This window comes from Carcharhinus amblyrhynchos, chromosome 7 (genome assembly GCF_965287045.1).
Source record: "Carcharhinus amblyrhynchos chromosome 7, sCarAmb.v2.hapA, whole genome shotgun sequence".
Classification (NCBI taxonomy): Eukaryota; Metazoa; Chordata; class Chondrichthyes; order Carcharhiniformes; family Carcharhinidae; genus Carcharhinus; species Carcharhinus amblyrhynchos.
Genome location: NC_137330.1, coordinates 25,241,123 through 25,261,572, shown reverse-complemented (window position 1 = coordinate 25,261,572; position 20,450 = coordinate 25,241,123). Strand labels below are relative to the sequence as shown.

The following is a 20,450-nucleotide window of genomic DNA, read 5'->3' as shown; positions in this document are numbered from 1 at the left end:
TAGGAATGGATATGATCGGTGCAACTTGTGGGCCTATGTTCTATGACTGAGCCGAGAGGTTTCCACCCAATTTCCATCAACATTAATTTTCCTGGGACTTTTAGTTACCACACTCAATCCAATGCTGCCTTGGTGTCAAGGACAATCGCTCTCATTTCACCTCTGGCATTCAGTCATGTTTGGGCCAAGGTAAGGAAATCTGGAGCTGTGCAGACCTGGTGAAATCCAATCTGAGGTTACTGCTGAATCAGTGATGCTCAGAAGCACTGTCGCTGACACCTTCCATCACTTGGCTTGTAAATGGACCGAATATTGCTAATTGGCCAGATTAGATTTGTCCTGCTTTTTCTGGAGAAGGAGATACATTGACAATTTCCTGCTTAAAGTAAATGCCATGTTACTGCTGTTGTTACCAAACAGTTTGGCTTGAGGTGAAGCTAGTTCTGGAGTACAAGTCTTCAGGATTACTGCTGAGATGTTGCTAGGGTCTACAGCCTTTTCTGTGTCCTGTGCAGTCAGGCATTCTGATATCACATGGAGTGAATCAAGTTGGATGAATGTTGGCAACTGTGATTGTTGGGACTGTGAAAGGTGATGAGACGGCTCATTTCTTTGGCACTTCTGGCTGAAGATGTTTGCGAATGCTCCACCTTTGTCTTTGGCACTCAGATGCTGGGCTCCCTCATAAACAAAGCTGTTTATGAAACCGCCTCATCTAATGAGTTGTTTCATTGTTCTCCCCTGGACGAGATGTGGGAAGACTGCAGAGCCTTGACCTGATCTATTGGTTGTTCAGCTCTACACAGCCAGACATTAAATTTTGAAAAATCTCAAATCTGACTCCAGCTGAATAACGAAGGGGTTTAATGATGGTGGAACAAAGCTTGGACAACCAACTGACCAACTCGCAGGTGTTGTGTTAGTCATTTAAATATTTTACTGTCACCCTCTGATTTAATCTGTTAAATCTTACCGGAAGGTTTACCTGGACTTGGAAAATGCAACAACTAGAGGGAGAGGTCGGCAGTTTCAGGATGAAGCTAAGTGCCTTTCCAGCTGATGAGCCAGGCAGAGTGGAGTATTTCTCTGCTCCCCAACTTGTTCCCCTGGATCAGAGTCCCCTCCTCCTCAGATTCATCCCATTCTCTTCTAAACACTTTGAGGGCTGGAGATTGGACACACTCCTGCCATCCCCCAACGCACACACACACACACACACACACGTACAGAGCTGCCTCCCTACCCGAGGCTGCAACCAGCTCCTCGCCTGACTGGAAACAAAGCCTGTCAATCAGTCAAAACTCCACAACATGTGGGGAAACTCAGATGATCAAATCTTCCATCCAGAACTCTGCTGACACAGTCCACATCATTCAACATCAGGACTCTGTTTGAAAATGAAGGCAGGGTGCCTTATTTCTACTTGTCTGACCGATTGAGCAATGAACTGCTTGCTGAGCCCAACAAGGCTGGTCATTTTGACTTTATTGGTCGCACAGAAGGGTAATTGAAAGACGATGTAACAGTGAAGATATACAAGTGTGGTGGCAAGAAGCATAATACGTGTTCTATCAACTATGAGCTTTGCTTTGGTTTTGCAATAATTCTGTTGAATGCATGGAAGGTAAGATTGAAATATTACAGTTATCTGAACAGATGGAACCTTTTGTTGTAAAGTGTTGTTTACCATTCAGAATATCTTGATCAAGTCTTTATGGTGTGAAGTAGATTAACTGCATACTAACAACAAGAACTATATTGATATATACAGTAAATAGTTCAAGCTAGGAGCTGTCTCTATGCTTACTTGTGCACACAGCTCTGTCCAACAATAGACTGACCCCAATGTGCAAAGTCATGTGTTCTCATATAACACTGAGGGCAGCAGTGTACACAGTTCTACATCAACCCTGTATGTGTCAAATCCTTGGAGACTGTAACAGTCTCTGATGGCACCTCTCCAGTTGCCAAATGTATTCACACTGAGAAAATTGCACAATGTAAAGTTTACAGCAGTACAGTGACATCTGCAGTTTCTTTAATGTGCTGCTTTCTGTTGCGTCATGTCTTCAACTGTTCTGATTTGTTTCATGTAGTGAGCACCCTTCCCTAAAACTGTTGAAGTATTCCTCCAAGAAAATGGCTGTAAACACGTAATATTTAGATACATTTCTACTCTAATTACTCAATAGTATTTACTCAATAAGCTAGAATTCAATGAAGTCACCTTTGTTCCTCAGTTAATTCAGAAATATTATTTTAATCAGTTTTGTGTTTTGATTCCTCTATCAGTCACCTGTTATTGGACACGATAGACCTGAAGCAGCTCCCTACTTGTTTTAAATCAAAGGTAATTTTCTCAAATAAGTTGAAGTACCTTTCACCTGGTCACTGTGTGCTTAGTTCATTTTCACAGGACTCTTTGGTGCCCTCCAATTCAGTCTGCAAACACTCAAAGTAACATTCGAAGTAATGTCCACTCTAAATGATTTTTTATTGTGCACAGCCTGTCCATTTGTATATGCGGGAACTTTAAATTGTTTTCCTTGCTTTCACATGTGCTACAACTTAAAGGGACAAGTTTGTGAGCGGTCTGCATGTTACCTTTGGGGTTTCTGTGCAGCTGTCGACGTACACGGTCAGCTAACAGGAATATTTATTTCAATAATGTTCTTAAAGAAAAAGAAACGAACAAAGAACAAAATCAGCCTGGGAAACAGGCCCTTCGGCCCAATGAGCCCACGCCGCCATCTCAACACCACCAGTCCACCTCTCTACTCATGACCCCTGTCGAATGTTTTATGGCCATCCAGATTGAGGGAAACTGATTTAGGGACAATTTATTCCTGCCAATCAGCCTAACAGCACATCTTTGGGGTGTGGGAGGAAACCGTATACTTGCAGTTCGACACTGAGACTTGACTCTTAGAGGCTTCTGTGTCTTTCCTTGAATGACAGAACAATACAGCCCAGTCTTGGTTATTGGCGTAACGCCGTAATTCCATATGGCTACTTTTGTATGCTGTTAACCATCGTTAGTTATCATGCTCCATGCATTGTACAGTCATGTAAATATGCCTCACGCTTTCTTACTATATTTCCATTTGTTATACCCTTTTCCCATCTTATTTGTGAGCGACCCTCGTGGAATCTCATAGAAACTTAGAAAATTCGAATGGGGTTAGCGAGGGTAAATTTAGAAAGAATGTTCCCAATGATAGGGGAGTCCAGAACTAGGGGTTCTGGACTTTGAGGATAAGGAATAAACCTTTTTAGAACTGGGGTGAGGAGAAATTTCTGCACCCAGAGGGTGGTGAATGAGTGGAATTCACTATCACAGAAAGTAGTTGAGGCTGAAAAGTTGTCTGATTTCCAGAAGAAATTTGAAATAGCTGTTGGGGCTAAAGGAACCAAGGTATATGGGGGTGAAAGGGATCAGGATATTGAATTGGATTATCACCCACAAGCAAAATGAATGGTGGAGCAGGCTTGAAGGGCTGAATAGTGTCCTCCTGTTTCTAGTTTCTGTGTTTACTGCTTACTTTAACGCTGCTCATTTTTCATTGTCTTTTGTGCAGCTTTTATCTCCACTTTGATGCTTCATCCTGACTCCTTTTCAACCCACCTTTTTCAAAGTGGGTTCAACCTTCTCCCACATCACTAATATTCAGTTGAGTCCAAATTAGTTGACCCAATATTCAGTGCGTAATCATTGCTCAGGAAGGGCAAAGTCTTCAACCCTGGGTTGTAATGTGTTTACTAGCCTTAAGTGGGGAAGCAATAGGGGTGCTCCAGTTTGCCACGGTGTCCAGCGTGGTCAATTGTTTTATTCTTTCTTGCAACTTGGGCATCTTGGGAAAAGTATGTCACCTGTCCTTAATTGTCCTTCAACTGTAGCTTGCTAACCCCTCTGAGCGGGCAGCGAAGAGTCAACAGCATTGCTATGGGTCTGGAATTGCATGTCAGCCAGACCAGGTGAGGATGGCAGATTGTCTTTATGCTAGTCAGTGATACTTTCATGGTCACTATGACTGAGACAAGCTTTTAATTCCAGATTTTATTAATTGAAGTTAAATTCAATCAGCTGCCGTGGTGGGATTTGAACCTGTGTTCCTTGGGCATTAACCGGTTTGCCGGATTACTAGTCCAGTGTCATGAACACTATGCCACTGTTCTCCAGAATGATCCCTCTCCTAATCACCAATTCTTACAGTAAGGTATAAGGCACTAGATAAGGATACAATCACTTGACTGTGCTGTCCCTCTGTTCAACTAACCTGCTGATAATCATTGTCAGAAGAATATTGAATTATCTGTGATAAAGGCAGGGTACAAACATCTGGATCATTTGCCTTTTAGCAAATTATCATAGATATCTGGCAAGATAAAATTTCTCTGAGGCATAAAATATTGTTTATCTTGTGGTTGCTGGAGGCCAAGAATATCCACCCAAGTTCATCATTCCATAGTTATTCAGGCCCAGCCATCCTGAACTACTTTATCAATGACCGTCCCTCCAACATAGGTCAGAGATGAAATGTAGGCCGAAGATTGCACAGGGATTAGTAATACTTGGAGCTCCTCATTTACTGAAGCAGTTGATGCCCACATTCTGCAAGAGCCAGACTACATTAAGGTTTGGACTAATAATTGATGAGCAACGTTGATGCCAAACAAGCACTGTCCCAACAAAAGAAATTTAAACATCTCCTTTTGACTTTCAATCGCAGAATGGTTAACATCATTTTAGGATTACAATGGACCAAAAACTGAACTGAATCAGCCATATAAATGCTGTGTCTGCAGGGGTAGGTCAGAGGCTGGGAATTCTGTTGTGATTAACTCATCTCGTGGCTACCCAAAGCCTGTCCACCATCCACAAGGCACAAGTTAGGAGTGTGATGGAATACTGTCTGCATCCAGGACAAAACATGGCATGCACCTCCTCTTCCACCAATGCACTCTGCCATCTCCAAGATGGACTGCAATAATTTGCTAAGGCTATTTCAACAGCAACTTCCAAAACTAATATCTCTAACACTAAAATCATGTTGCGTTCTGAAGAACAGTCATATTGGATGACAAATATTAACCTTCTATCTTTCTCCATTGGTGCTGCCAGACCAGCTGAACTTTTCCAGTACTTCCCATTTACCTCTATCCCCTAGGAGGACAAGGGTTAGGAAGTGACGAGGAATGCTGCAATTTCCCATTCAGCAAGTGTCTTGCAGTCCTCCATTACATACTGTTACAATGTCCACTTGACCCAGGAGCAGAAATAATAGCTGTCATAAAATAATCAAACCAGTTTTATCAAACTAACAGAAAGAGGGGGAAACCCATCAGTTTATAGGGTCAGTACCTGAAAGGATAAGTTACAGTCTGAAATAAAATTCCATACCTGGATATACCTTATATAACATAACAATAAATTCTGATTTTTTTTTTACAAAAGGTTAATGCAGCAAGGAAAGTTGTCCCATCTTTTGCAAGAATATTTTTCTTTAACTGAGATCTGAGCATTTTGTGCAATTTTTTTCTCTTGAGACAGAAGAACAGTCCACTAAGTATCTCAGTCTGATTCTAGAGTCTTACTGTTAACTCAGCTTACTTGTCTCTGGGTTGGAAGAGTTCACATCACAAAGTACTTCCCATGATAATTTTTTTAAAGATGATGACAAATTGTATTTAAAAGTTGTACTTGGCTATTTTAGCTGCAGCCACTTGGTGCCACGTAAGAACTTAAAAAAGACCGCATATTATTTCAGACAATAACTCATTTTACGTTGACATAGTAATCTTATCAGGTTTCAAATGGCTCCTTTGTTGAACAGAATGATATGCTTCATACAGCTGACTTGCACATGGAGTAAAGTAAAAATAAGCGAGAGACCTAGATCCTGATATTTAGTGGGGTGATTACTGGTGAGGGCAAAATCTGCTGGCATGCACTGCAAAAGCAGGAACTCAGGGGTTCTGCCATACTTAACGGCAGCACTTCGTTATTAACTTGTCACTCATTTGCTTGGAGGAGGCCACACCGATGGACCCTTGGGGATAGTCCAGTCAATGAGGAGGTTAGAGAGGGAGCTATTCAGGAGATAAGGCCAAGACCTGTGATTGACCAGGCCAGGAGAAAGCTGACGGTTTCCTAGAGGGGTTGCCGGGAACACTCAAGTTTCAGGCTTGCATGAAATGTTCAAACAGACTCTTAACTCATGGAGCCATAAACTCCCCCATCCCTCTCATGGCTGAGGTTCTTGACCTCAGAACGTCCTCTCCACTCACCCCCTACCACTCCACCCTCTTCCCCATCCACCCCCCACAAACACATGCAAACATTATTCATATCAAACCTAGGTGAACAAATGCCCAGCTTCTCTGTGATGGGGCACTTGGACAATCCATGATTGGAATGCATGCCCTCTCGTCAACCTTTCACCTCTGCTGCCTGTGGGGTTGAGGCAGCAATATGTGTGGGTGTGGGTGAGTGCTGAGATTAATATCAAGGTCCTGATCTTGAGGAAAAATGTCTGAATCCGTGTATATTTCAGTCTAGGCCATCGTTGTCTGTGCCAGAAATGTTATTTTGTTGATTATACCAATGTCAACATTTTGGACTGTGCAGATTGTTTTAAAGTTATACAAATACCTATTCGGAAAGTTTGATGTTTTAGAGTTTTAATGTTGGATATCATTTCAGCTTCAACATAAACTTCCTCTTTGCAAGACTTAAACATGCAATAGCAAGAATAGGCATCTGAAAAGAGACCCTCACTTGATAAACAATGTTGTCATAAATCACCACGCACTTTTCCTCTTTATTTGAAGAGGACAGTCTGAATATGCCTTTTGTACCAGAGAAACAATCTGTCTTCCTGATTCTAACTGGCAGTCAGATTCCTGCAGGAGGAGACAAGGGCCAGCTCTCACTCGCGTACACTTTGGGGGTCTGCAGCTAACGATATGTATTATTGACTGGCTTAGGCACTGATTCAGCGGTTGGGGGCAATGGATGGGGGTTGGTGGCAAGACTGCAGTTAGGAGAGATAAAATCCTATACTTCTTACAACAAGGAAGATATCACAGGGACAAAACCAATGAGATCTACTGCTGTCTGGCTGTGAAACTGATTCTCAGGCTTAGCACACGAAACCCAATATAATCCCATAATTGGAAACTTTGGACCCTGAGCTGACAATCTACGAATGACCCTGCGCCCTTCTCTAAGCTTTCAGGCATATTTGTCTATCAAATCCATTACACCAGCTTGGACTTGATTCTTTGGGAGCAGTCGATATGATCCAAGCACCTTTCAAGATATGCTGAAATAAAAAGCAAGAGCTGGTTCAAACACGCAGACTTCAAATACTTAAACTGGATTATATTAACAAGGCTACTTCTGTCAGTATTTAATGGATGAACATCCAGGAAAAATAACAAGGGTGGTTATGATACAATGCAGCACCTCCGGTCAATTTAATAATTTAGACCTTGGACAGCTCATTGTACTTTTCTCAGGAACTCATCGTGTAGCTCATGTAGGAGTTGATTGATTTTCTCATGTGCCTTTGGAATTTTAACCCTTTATCTGGTGATTCCAGTGAAAAAATAACCTAAGTCAAAAAATCAATACAGATGGAAAGTACACCATTGTTTTTGGAACCATGAGCTGTGTGGCATGGCTATATTCCTTGTAAAGAGTTGGGAACTAATTGTGACGCAGAATGTATATCCAGGGTTTCTCATTCTGTCACAATGCAGTCAGTTACTGAACAAGTATGACCAGAGTTTTATGCTTTTTAACCCAGACAAGCTCTTGGGGAGGTGGGGGGACGAGGGGCGGGGGGTGCTATTAAGGCCATTAAGTAGCCATTTTATGGCCAGTTAAGGGCCTTTTACAAAAGAAGATAAGAAATAGGAGCAGGAGTAGGCCATTTAGCCCCTCAAGCCTGCTCCGTCATTCCGTAAGATCTTGGCTGATCTGATAGTAGGTTCAGTTCCACTTACCGCCCGCTCTCCATAACCCTTAATTCCCAAAAATCTATCTACCTGTGACTTAAACCCATTTAACGAGGTAGCCTCCACTGCTTCATTGGGCAGAGAATTCCAAAGATTCACCACCCTCTGGGAGAAGAAGTTCCTCCTCAGCTCTGTTCTAAATTGACTCCCCCGTATTTTGAGGCTATGCCCCATATTTTCCCATCCAGTTTCAATTTCTAGGTTGCCAGGTGCCAGTCAGAGCCATGTGGGAAACTGAAAATGTAACAAACCTCCATCTCGGGCAGGGGGAGAGCAGGGTGGTGTGGAGTGGAAGTGATGTGTGATGGAGGGGTGCCTTGGGAGGGGAGGGGGAATGTGCTCCTCAATCTGAAGGCACTTTCAGAGTTGGGGCACCATTTCTTCCAAGACCTTGGAGGTCCTGCCCACCATCGACTCCCCTCCTGCCACCTGACCTCCGTACTTAACTGAAGTGTCGTCCCGGAACAGAGGCTGAAGCACAGCATTGCAGTACCTCTTTTGGCCACGTCAATGCCTGCGTCATTGACAATAGCTCTCAAAGGTGGGACTTTCTTCCAAGGATGGCAGTCAGCCTGCTGCCAATCAGCACTCAATTCAGCGTAAAATGTCAATGAGTCTGTCGGGGTCTGAATGGGTGTGTTATATACTGACTTTCCCCATGGTGGGTGCCACACATGCACCATCCTGGAAAATTCGAGCCTACGTGTCAGTCACACGGAGAGCTGAGAGAAATACACTTGATGAAAGCCCTGGCATTTTTGAGTCTGAAACTGTGAGTATTTGGAACTTCTGGGAGCCTGAAAACAAAGCAGGCTGGCAATGGATTTGAGTGGGTAAAAACTTAAACGTTTTAAATGTGTTTAATGCTGAGTTTGATTGAAAAGCTCACTTTGAATTTGTGCAAGGAAAAGAGAGAAAAATAATCAATCGAGCAAAAACAAAAAGGCTGGCACCGCAGCAATATAAACACGGCTCCGGCTCATGATGTATTGAATGGCTGCTGATGCCATAGAAACGTTGCGAGTTTTAATCAGACGTGCAGACTGACATTCAGTGGCTTTCTAATAGGCTGTAGTGAGGGGGGACGGATCAGCTACATATTTTTGTTGGCAGGAGGGAAAGGGTTATTAAATTTGTTTCACAGCTTGAAGGTGAGTGAGGACGAGCGTAAAATCCCAGACAAAATTTTTGAAAAATTCAGCACGTGCCTCCAAACGTGGTCAAATCCACCGGAATGAATTTCAAGGCCCCGGTCATGAGTTAGGTGAACCTGATGAGAATTTCTGAACAAGATTGAATAACGCAGCCAGAAAACGTGAAGTCAAGGACGTGGTTGGAAGGCCGGTCGATGAGTTCAGTTGAGGCTCTGCGCACCCTGAAGTACAAAATGCTTTGATCAAAGGAATAATTGAGAATATCACCGTCTGCGAGGATAAATGAAGACACAGGCTACTCAAATGGCGAGCTTTAAGTCGAGAGAAAGAAGGCAAGATTGATGCAGTGAAGCAGCAACATAAGAATGCACACCAAAAACAGCAGGATGTGCAACAGATGTCAGCAACTGCATGAGTTGAAGACAAAAGGAAATATCCTGCGTATGGACCAAACTGCGGAGCTTGTGGGAAGCCAAAACACTGGGAAAAGATATGCAGGACAAAGAAAGAAGCAAGCAAATGAGTTATCAGAAGCAAAACACCAGGCGAATGAGACGGCAAAATCCATAGTTTAGAAGATGACAGAGGTTGAGGACGTAATAGACATAATGACCATACAACTGGAAGCAAAGTTAGAGCTCATTGAATAGTAGCGACAGAAGCAGCATGGATACAAAATTGATAGGAAACAGAAGAGTGGTCAATGCATTCTTTTTGGGTTTAAGGAATATTTGTAGTGGAGTCTTCCAGAGGCCATTGCCTCAGACCCTTCTTGGCCCAGATGAATTTCTGATTGGTGACAGCAGCACAGAAGTCCTTTAAAATGAATGGCGATGCAGCACAGTGGAGTTCTGTGCTTTGACAGTTTGATGGACAATGAACAGAAAATTTTCAAATCCATCTGGCTTTAAGTAGTTGAGAGATGGCGGCCAGGGGCTTGATCAGCCGAGGGTTATTGGAGCTCTTTCCATTTGGTGTTAAAACAGCAGTGTCAGGGCTTCTCAGTGCCCAAAAGAATAGAGAGATTTCAAAATGGTTACTGAAGTCATGTGACCTGCTTTTTCCACAATTATTTCAAAGGAATGTTTACGTAGTGTCTGGGATGGGTTTTGATTTCAGGATTGAAAATGTCCCAGAAGTTAGCTTCTGAAACAGCTACACCACTGCCCATCCCCCATCCTTCCCCACGTTGAGGTCCTTGTGTTGGGAAGCCATTCTCTGAAACACCCTTGCACTCTGCTAAAGGAGTAAGCTTGTCAAGATGTAAATGACATCCGTTATCCCCTCGTTGCTCCTTTTCTAAAATGGACCTGGGCAGTCTCAGGCGTGAGATGGATCTGCTAACGTTTCTGCGTGTGGTTTCTGAATGGCCACGATGGGATCTTGTCCTGACCAGCCATCATCTTTTGGCTGGTTGGTGCCCAATGACAAAAAGTGGGAAACTGAAGCGGTTTTCATGATGAAACTTGGGTTCAAAAGCCTCACTGGAATGATGCTTCAGATTGGGGGCAGCCTTCCCTCAGAGACTGAGGAGCTCTGCCCCTCCTTTACCCTCATCCTGCCACATCCTCACTGCGCCTCTCCCTCACCCTCACTCTGCCCTGCCCTTGGTCCCCGCCCGCCACAGACCTGCCCCTCCTTGGCCTGGCCACCGCCCTGCCCCTCCTTGGTGCCCACTCCCCCACCACCACCATCATTGACAGCCAAGTTCCAGACACATGAGGACGGCCTCAACTGGGATTTTGGGTTCATGATACACTATCTGTAACCCCCATGACTTGCCTGGACTTGCAAAATCTCACTTACTGTCCTGTCTGGAGACAATACACATCTCTTTAACCTGTGCTTAACACCCCCTCCAATCACATTGTCTGTACCTTCAAGACTTAATTAGCTGTAAAGATTCACATTCCAATCATTACTCTGTAAATTGAGTTTGTATCTTTATATGCCCTGTTTGTGATGAGAACTTCCCCCTCACCTGATGAAGGGGCAGAGCTCTGAAAGCCAGTGGCTTTTGCTACCAAATAAGCCTGCTGGACTTTAACCTGGTGTTGTGAGACTTGTTACTGGTACTTATTCTCAGGCATGGCACTGGAGAACCTCTTCCGGCTAATTCACCTCTGTCAGCCAATCTGACTGGCTGGCAACTCTCCAAACTGGGACTTCCACCCAAGTGCGGACGGGAGTCCTGTCTGCTGCCAATCAGAGTTCCATTGAGCATGAAATGGCAACGTTTTCTGTCATCTCTCAAGATGATGGGTGCTGAGCCCTCGCTATTCTGAAAGTTTTATTCGATGGGCAAAAATTAAGAGTGACATGTGATCATTGTTCACTGGAGCAAGTCCACTAAGAAAATCTGTGTACAGCGTGAACCTGTGACCCCAATATTCTCACTTAACTCTGAAATACAAGCCAGGAAGGGAAATGGAGCTGATACTTTCATCTCAGTCGTGGCCACATGAGAAACAGGAGATTAAAGATCCAGATGCGAAGATCTATGACCGAGGGAAGATAACAATACCAAAACTGACGAGAAACAGCAAATAGAGCCAGCAGCCCAGCAGCACTGGCCCGTCACAGCTGACGTCTCACATGTTTACGGTCACAGTTTTCCTGGTGCTCTATGCAGAGTTTCCTTGCAGATTTGCTCCAGTGGACAATGATCACACTTCACTCTGAACTTTTGCCAATCTGATAAAACTTTCACAATAGTTAGTGCCCTGCACACCCATCATCTTGAACGATGCCTTGGGTGGCATCGGTGCATGGTGGTAAACACCTTGCAGCGCCAGGGACCCAGGTTCAATTCTGGCCTTGGGTTACTGCCTGTGTGGAGATTGCATGTTCTTTGCGTGTCTGCATAGGTTTTCTCAGGTGTTCCGGTTTCCTCCCTCAGTCCAAAGATGTGTGGGTTAGGTGAATTGATTGTGCTAAATTGCCCCTTAGTGTCAGGGGGATTAACAGGATAACTACATGGGCTACAGGGGTGGGGCCCGGGTGGGATTGTTGTCAGTGCAGACTTGAGGGGCTGAATGGCCTCCTTCTGTACTGTAGGGATTCTGTGGTTCGTGTAGAGAGATGGTGTTCTGCTCAACAGATCAAGAATTATCCCACTCAAAAGAATGCAGGAAGAACTTCTCCAGAAAATGCATGGAAGAAGTACAAGCTCAGAGGCAGATTGGTGGTGTACTGATAGGCATCTACAAGATCATTTAGAAAATAGTGTTTCCATGTAATGTATGCCGGAAGTACACCAATACAGAGCAGAAAAAGGAGATGATAGTTACTCGAGTATCAGTCAAGTTATGGCATGCTGTAGGATCTGAATTATTCACACACATCAATTACCTTACAGTTGTATTCAAAGTTCCCTTTTTATCAGAAACATGAATGATTTGAGGGTCAAAACAATCACTTCAGCAGCATGAATTCTGTTTGAGCAAGGGATTCTTGAACAATAACACGTGATGATCGAACCTAATTCACCTCCAGAGTTCAATGTCGTCATCACATTATCCAAAACCTTTGGTGTCTATATGATCAAGAGAGCCTTCATAAAATGTCAAGAGACAAAAACCTAAAACACATTGTATTGTCAGCCCCAGTTCGGCACCTCAAGGCCAGCATAAAATCGCCAGCAGAGCTATTAAATGGAAAAGAGTCTATGACAAATCTGCCAAACAAGATTTCCTTCAACACCACTACTTCCTTCAAATGACCAGGAGCCAGTCAGACAACAGATCATGGATGTGCAGAAGGTGGTCAACACTTGTAGCCCTCTAAGCTATGCACCTGTGCAGCCTCACAATAGTCCATCAAGTGTTGCACACTTAATTCTTGCATGTGCACATATCCTGATGGTTACTTGAGCTTCACTGCCACGCGAGCCCATGAGCAAAGAACTGGCAATACTCCCTCATGACAGGAAATTAAGGGAAAAGAGCCAAATCTGACATGAGTAATTGGTTGAACCCACTTGTGTCAGTTCCTGAAGCCCAAAGCTGCATCAGCACTTGTTTCTCCGAGGGCTCCCTGACGCTCCCACTCACAGCTCCTCTCACATCCTCGTTTGCTTTCTTCCTCTTGCCTTCCCGTAAGAGAATGGCGTTGAGTAGGAGCAAAGTTGCAAGTGACAGTGAGGGGGTTTTTGGGCCAGTTAGTACCAGTGACCCAGTCATTTTGCTGTTGCTGGCTTTGTAGAATTATCTGAGACTGCTCCAAAGACATTTGAGACATTGAAAACACAAGTGCATTTCTCGGAAGCTTGCGAAAAGTTTTGCATTCCAAGCCCAGATCTGCAAATAGCATATATTTTTAATTCTTTCACTGATTGGGCCAGCATTTATTGCCCACCCCTAATTGCTCTTGGGGGGTGGAATTTAAGAGTCAACTGCATTGCTGTGGGCCTGGAGTCACGTATAGACCAGACCAGGTAAGAATGGCAGATTTTGTTCCCTAAAGGACATTTGTGAATCAGTTGGGTTTTCTCAACAATGGATAATGGTTTCATGGTGATCATTAGATTTTGAAATCCAGATACTTGTTATTCAGGTTTCACCATGTGTCATGGTGGGATTCGAAACTGAGTCCCCAGAGCTGGGTCTCTGAATTACTAGTCTTGTGACAATACCACGATGACACTGCCTCCCCTGGAATATGGAAATGATCTTGTAAAGTTACCTCATGGGACATCTTAAATGATGCCTACTTCCAAGTACGACTATTATTTAGGTATAAGCATTGTGAGAAGCAACTTATTGTAAATGTAGTGAATCAGTTAATGACTTCACATACTTCTAATCTTAAAAAAAGAGGGATAAATGCTACTCCAAAACTGTCTTGGCAATCGTTCTCTCTCCTGAAATTCCATTCTCTATTCACCCCAACATTCTCCTCCCCAGTCCCCAGATGTGATTTCCCCCTTCCAAGGTCACAGAATTAACAGTGATACTGTGTCTCTTAACTGCCATCATCCACTCACAAGAGCCAACCTCCTTCCAAGTCCAGAAGAGGCAATTTGCCTCTTCTTGAAGAAATGACTAAGCTGTTTTCCTCATTAGTCAAATCAATTTTAAATAAAAAAAAACTCAGGAAGCTGAAAAAATATAAGATGCCTTTTTTCACATTGTCTCACAATTCAAAAGGCATGCCTTTGTATGTCTTACTATTTTGAGCTTGTCAAATTCAAACAAAAGGTCTTTGTCCTATCTTCAACCATCACCACTTATACAATTGTTCTTCTTTCAAATGCCTCCAATATAAGCTACAATATTAAGACTAACAAGTGGCTCTCCCACGTATGTTGGTATTGTGGTTCTGGTACTGGTCTTAAAACGTAGCTCATGACATCAAATGCTACTATGGTAAATTGAAAATTGAATTCACTAAATCTGGTAATTTGCGGACTAGCATGTTAGTGTCAATTTGAGAGTGGTAATCTTTATCATGCTGATGGCCCGGCATTTATTGTCCAGCTGTAATTGCCCTTTCAGAGGGCATTTAAGAATCGACTGCATTGTTGTGGGTCTCGAGTCATGTGTAGGCCAGAACAGGCGTGGACAGCAGGTTTCCTTCCCCAAAGGACATTAGTGATCCAGCTGGTTTTTCCAACGATTGACAATGGTTTCATGGTCATCAGTAGATTCTTAATTCCGGATATTTTTTATTGAATTCAAATTCCACAGTCTACTGGGTGGGGTTCAAACTTCCCCAGAAAGTTAGCTGAGTTTCTGGATCAATAGTCTTGCGATAATATCACTAGGCCACCACCTTGTGTGAGCAATGTCTTCAAGAAAAGAAAATGAACAATACTGACTCTTAAACTGTTGTAAAATTTTAAAAGTTGAGTGTCCATCTTTTTTGATAGTTTGAGAAACAAGATAATGAAAAGAACAACTATATTGATGGAGAGGTGTTGCTTTTTTTAAAGTTAAGCTGTTATAGTGCAGGAGGTGGCACCCCTTCTTAGGAGCTAGAAGCTCAAATTTTGAGTCTCCACCTTCCCCCAAAGACTTGATGACTACCCAAGATGCATTTGTGGCATGGTCAAGCAGGTTAATTGTCAACCTGTAACTCTTTCCCATGCATCTATTGCAGGTGGTAAGAGTGGGGGAGTTTTCTGGTCACTGAGAACCATGTGGTAGTTGCGATACAACAGCCTCCCCACAGTGGAAGACGCTATACTCCAGCTCTTGTCACGGACTCCATGGCAAGTGTCATCTTGTTTCGAGGCATTGCTAGAAAGAGATACATATCTTAAAACAAAAACAATGTAATGTGGCTATATTGTTAGTAAAGAGTTAGAAACTAAGTGTAATGTGTGTGTATATCTAGGGTACTACATTCATTGTCACATTACAGGCTCATGCCAAGCAGCTATGTACCAGACCACCAGCCAACTGCAGAATGGCAAGAAACATATTGAATGAAGCCAGAAGACATACAAGTTGGAATTTTTGTGTTGCAAGTTGGTGAATGTGTGAACTGATAACAGCAAAGTGTTGGATTCTGGGGCCCAAGTTTTGATGGTCCGATTTTTGGAGTAGTGCAGAGGAATTTGCATCATTATTTTCTGACAGGACCCCTGTCCAGCAGATTTGTTGACTTGTTGGGTGGGAGTACTTTGCAGCAGGCAGTAGGAATTGGTAGGGAGCTTGCAGCTGCGAGTCATGGGATGGTGGGGAAATCCAAGCAAAGGGGAGGTCTGATATCTGAACCTTCTGGGATATTGGAAGGGGTGGATGGGGATGAATTTTCAATGACGGAGAAGCAGGTAGTGTGGAGGGATGGAAGGAGGCGTTGCTGCTTTTACTGGTCCTCCAGCAATGCTATAAAAACACTTAACTTTGGTCGAAAGCTATCTTTCCCTCCATGGAGTTTCTGAATTTCCCAGGCGTATTTATGCTGCTTTCAGGCAGCAAATTCCCCCTCCTCCGACTTGTGGAAAGCACCCTAATGACCAGATAAAGAGCTGAATCTGTCTGGAATATTCAATTGCCTCTTTGGTCAAAGGTTCAGGATACGTGTGGGCAAATATCCGGCCAAATATCTATTACTGTTGAGGCAGTAAGTTTATCCTCATTTGTAAGGAATAAAAGTGATGGCCAAACATTGTGAGCAATTATTGAAGCAACTTTATTTACCTGTTTGATTTGGTAGCTTTGAAAAGAGAGCTGTGGGGTAATGAGAATCTCACTCATATATTTAAATCCCATTTGACCAGTCCTGATATTTGGTTGCAAATTTACTTGCTAAGTCATTCTTCGAGCCAATCATTTTTATCTGATGAACATGTGACATTGCTGTTACACTTCTGAGGCTAATCATTCAAATGTGACACGTTTGAATATTATGGCATGACAGGACTACACAAAGCATGAGAGTCAAAAAATTTGTTGAAGGTTTCAAAGTGACAACTGATGATAACATTGTCCTCCATTTTAATCAACTCCAGATTCATGGCATGAAAGATTTTGATTTGATTTGATTTATTGTCACATGTATTAATATATAGTGAAAAGTATTGTTTCTTCCATGCTATATAGACAAAGCATAGCGTTCATAGAGAAGAAAACGAGAGAGTGCGGAATGTAGTGTAGTGAGAGTATAGAGAAAGATAAACTTAGTGCAAGGTAAGTCCGTTCAAAAGTCTGACGACAGCAGGGAAGAAGCTGTCCTTGAGTCAGTTGGCACATGACCTCAGACTTTTTCCCAACGGAAGAAGATGGAATGGAGGATATCCGGGATGCGTGGAGTCCCTAATTATGCTGATGCTTTTTCTGAGGCAGTGGGAAGTGTAGACGGAGTCAATGCATGGGAGGTTGGTTTGCATGATGGATTGGGCTACATTCACAGCCTTTTTGTACTTTCTTGCAGTCTTGGGCAGAGCAGGAGCCATACCAGATATGATACAATCAGAACGAATGCTTTCTATGGTCCCTCTGTAAAGGTTGGTGACAGTCATAGCTGGCATGCCAAATTTTCAGATATCGCTGTCAAGGATCGGACTTCTAGTGGTGAATGGCCGACTCCTGCTGCAATGAGTAAAATGACTTTGGGCTCTCGAGGTCCAGATGCATATAATGTGCAGAAATGATCATATCTCTGCATTTAATTACCATTAAATTGACAAGCTCATTAAGAGAAACAACAAAGAGTGCCTGTTGTGACAAATGAAAATGGCACATACTCACAGTAAGGTTGACGACTCTGACAGAAGGTGAGATGCATCATTGGAATAGTGTATTGCGAACCATATGCTTCATTAAGCCCAGTTGCTGCTTTGTGTGGACTGGAAATGAATAATTTTCAGTGAGTCTGAGAATAGTTTGAGGAAAAAAAGCCTTTAATTCCCAATCTTCACAAAGATAAGAAAATGCATTTGTGGAACGATGAAGCTCACAATTTGGTTTGGTGTGTGATGCTCTTCTGGCATCTGACAGAATGACAAACAACCCCCTCAGGCACTTACTATGCTTGTTTTTTTCCAATGGAGTGGCAGAGTTTGCGCATCTGGGATTTTGTCAGTCAGGGCAAAATGGAATATGGAATAAAAAAGGTGCTAAGAAATGAGCACAAGTGTTTGCCGAGTACAATTTCAGAATCGGCAACAGGCTTCACATTTGTTCCAATGTCATGAAGGCTTTCAAGTGTGTAAGTTTGCTGTGGACGGTTCTTGTCGAGCGGGTATCGCATTTGTCTTAACGCTGTGAAAGCTATTTGAAAGTTATGACTTGTGTAATAGCATTTATCAGCAATAGTCTTCTCAATCCAAATTCGTATGTGTATTGGCAATAAAGAGATACAGGAACAATGTAATTCCTCATATCACTCTGGTTGCTTGGTTGTATGCTGCTGCACTTGAATTGAAGAATGAGGTTTCAGATAGCTGAATTGTGATATCTGTGTTTTGCCTGAGAAATGGCAAGGAGCCATTCAAAGCAGAATGATCCAAAGTTTTGTCTTGCAGCTCAGCTCCATTAACTGGAGGGATTTTATAATTGAATCCATTGCTGTTGGACTGGAAAGTTGGGATCATTGATTGGTGTATGGTGATGCGTTGGAAATGAGATGTATTATTAAGTTCTTTCTCACTCCTCCGCCCCCCCTCCACAGAAAATAGCCAGCTTACTATGACTGTCCAGGTTTGGAAATGAAGCTTTGTCATTATGATGAGATAGCAGTGGCTGGCTGATACCTTTGGAACTGTACCCATCAATAATTTAACATTTTCAGGATAAAAAAGGAGGAAACTTGGAAAACAATCTGTAATGTGGTCCCATTTATGAGCTCACATCTTCAATTTTGCAATACAATTCATTGAGTGACTGCATATAAATTATAGTTGTATTTTAATCTATATTTTCAACTCGGTGTGCTTAACATTTGTTTCTCAGCCTTTGGTCTGTAAGATATAAAAGAAAACGGGGAAAAAAAAACAAAATACAAATTCTGAAAAAGATGTACATCAGATTTCGGAATTGGAGAAATTAAAATGACTCTGAATTTATTTTTATTAATGGGAATGGGGGCTGGGGATACATCAACTCAAGTATAATGAGGTCAAATGCAACTAAGATTTTCCTGATGGCATGTACGAACTCCAACCATGGAAAATGAGGTTTGCTCCCTGAACTTGGCTTGTCTGAAACTTTGAGACAGATGTCAAAAGGCTCTCATTCTTTTGAAATGTACTCATCAGCTGTCCTGGTTTCTCCAAACACTCCAAACTACTTCTGTAGTTTTCAGAATGCACATCTTGATCGCACTGTGAGCACCCTGAAACTTCTATTCAGCTTGGACAGAAGAATTTTCAGGAGAATCCTGTTTGATGTGTAAAGACTTTGATCTTGCAGAGATTATTCTTTGTGATTAGACTCAGAAGCCAATTCCCCTTCAGTGAAACAAGTTCCCAAGTGATCAGCAGGGGACAGGGTCAGAGAAATGAACGAAACAAATAGAGAAAATTGAAGGACTTAACTAATGAAAAGAAGATGGGAAAGTGAGGTGTTCCATGTGGAGATACATCTATCGTGCTCTTTGCGACATTGAATGTTTGAGTTGAAGTATATTAATATCATATGTGCGTTGAAAGTTCTGTTTTAGCAGAAGAGTTAATGAGAGAGAAGTGACAGAAAGAGACAACAATTACTCATCGCTCTGACAGCAAATGTTTCATTCAGAAGAGCAGCAGTGTCTTGTTATTTCTTTTTCTGTTGTAAAACCTGACAGAAGGTGTAATTTCCACCGTGTAAATTGCATGACTCAAATGTTTCTCCCCTGAGTTGGGGTGTGTAGTCACGTAGCAAACCATTTTGAGAGACAGGTGACCCTGGAACTTTAGTTTGTAACCATCGAGATTGCACATCAAGCATTCAGTTGTTTGGGTTACTTCAGATTTGTGTGTACAGGAAACAAACAATGGGTCCTAATTTTATTTTAAACTTGTGGCACATACCCAATGTAAGGAGGAGAAAGATTTTTAATTAGTAGTGGGATGAAGGGTTGTAGGGAACAGACAGGAAGGTGGAGACAAGCTATTATCAGCCATGACTGTTTTGAATGGTGGAGCAGGCTCAAGGAACTGAATTGCCTACTCTGCTTCTAGTTCTTCTATGTTGTGTGGGAGAAAGGATGAGCTCACCCCTTGGCACATGGCTGACTTTGCATAAACATCATGGATGCGAAAGTGTGTTTCAGTCTAAGGTTATAACCTATTCTGATACAGGAAAAGAAGTTGGCCATTTAGACACTCTGACCTATTCCGTCACTTAATTACATCCTTAGCTTAATCCCATTCACCTGCCATGCTTTCCTATCCCTTATAGGAACATAGGAAATAGGAGCAGGAGTCATTCCTGCCGAACAAAAATACATCAGTCTTAGCCTGAAAATTTTCAATTGATCTTGCCTTTTGAGAGGGAGTGTCCCAAATTTCTGTGACCTTTCATGAGAGGAAATGCCTGTCACTTATATCCCCAGCTTTTGCCAAAACAGTCATGGCATCTGAATTGTTGCACTTTTTGTCTCTGAGATGTCATTCATCCTGAATCAATAAAATGTAGTAATAGAATAACATACGTTTAATAATGGAACAATCTGCGCCACATTTAACTTGCATCAGATATCGAGGGTGACACGTGGTGTATTTACCACAGTGTGATGTTCCTGACAGACACACACTGAGGCGTGATATAGATCCAAGATCTTTGTTTTCAAATTATTCAGAACTTTAAAATCTTATATCTTTGGGCTAGTTATCCTCCTGATTTT

The 20,450-nt window shown here is 42.5% G+C and overlaps 1 protein-coding gene across 1 annotated transcript in view; it reads left to right on the top strand.

The window, feature by feature from the left end:
- The window catches only part of LOC145345358 (CUB and sushi domain-containing protein 1-like), a 1,850,124-nt gene that overhangs the window by 90,747 nt on the left and 1,738,927 nt on the right, over positions 1–20,450 (top strand). The window lies entirely within an intron of this gene.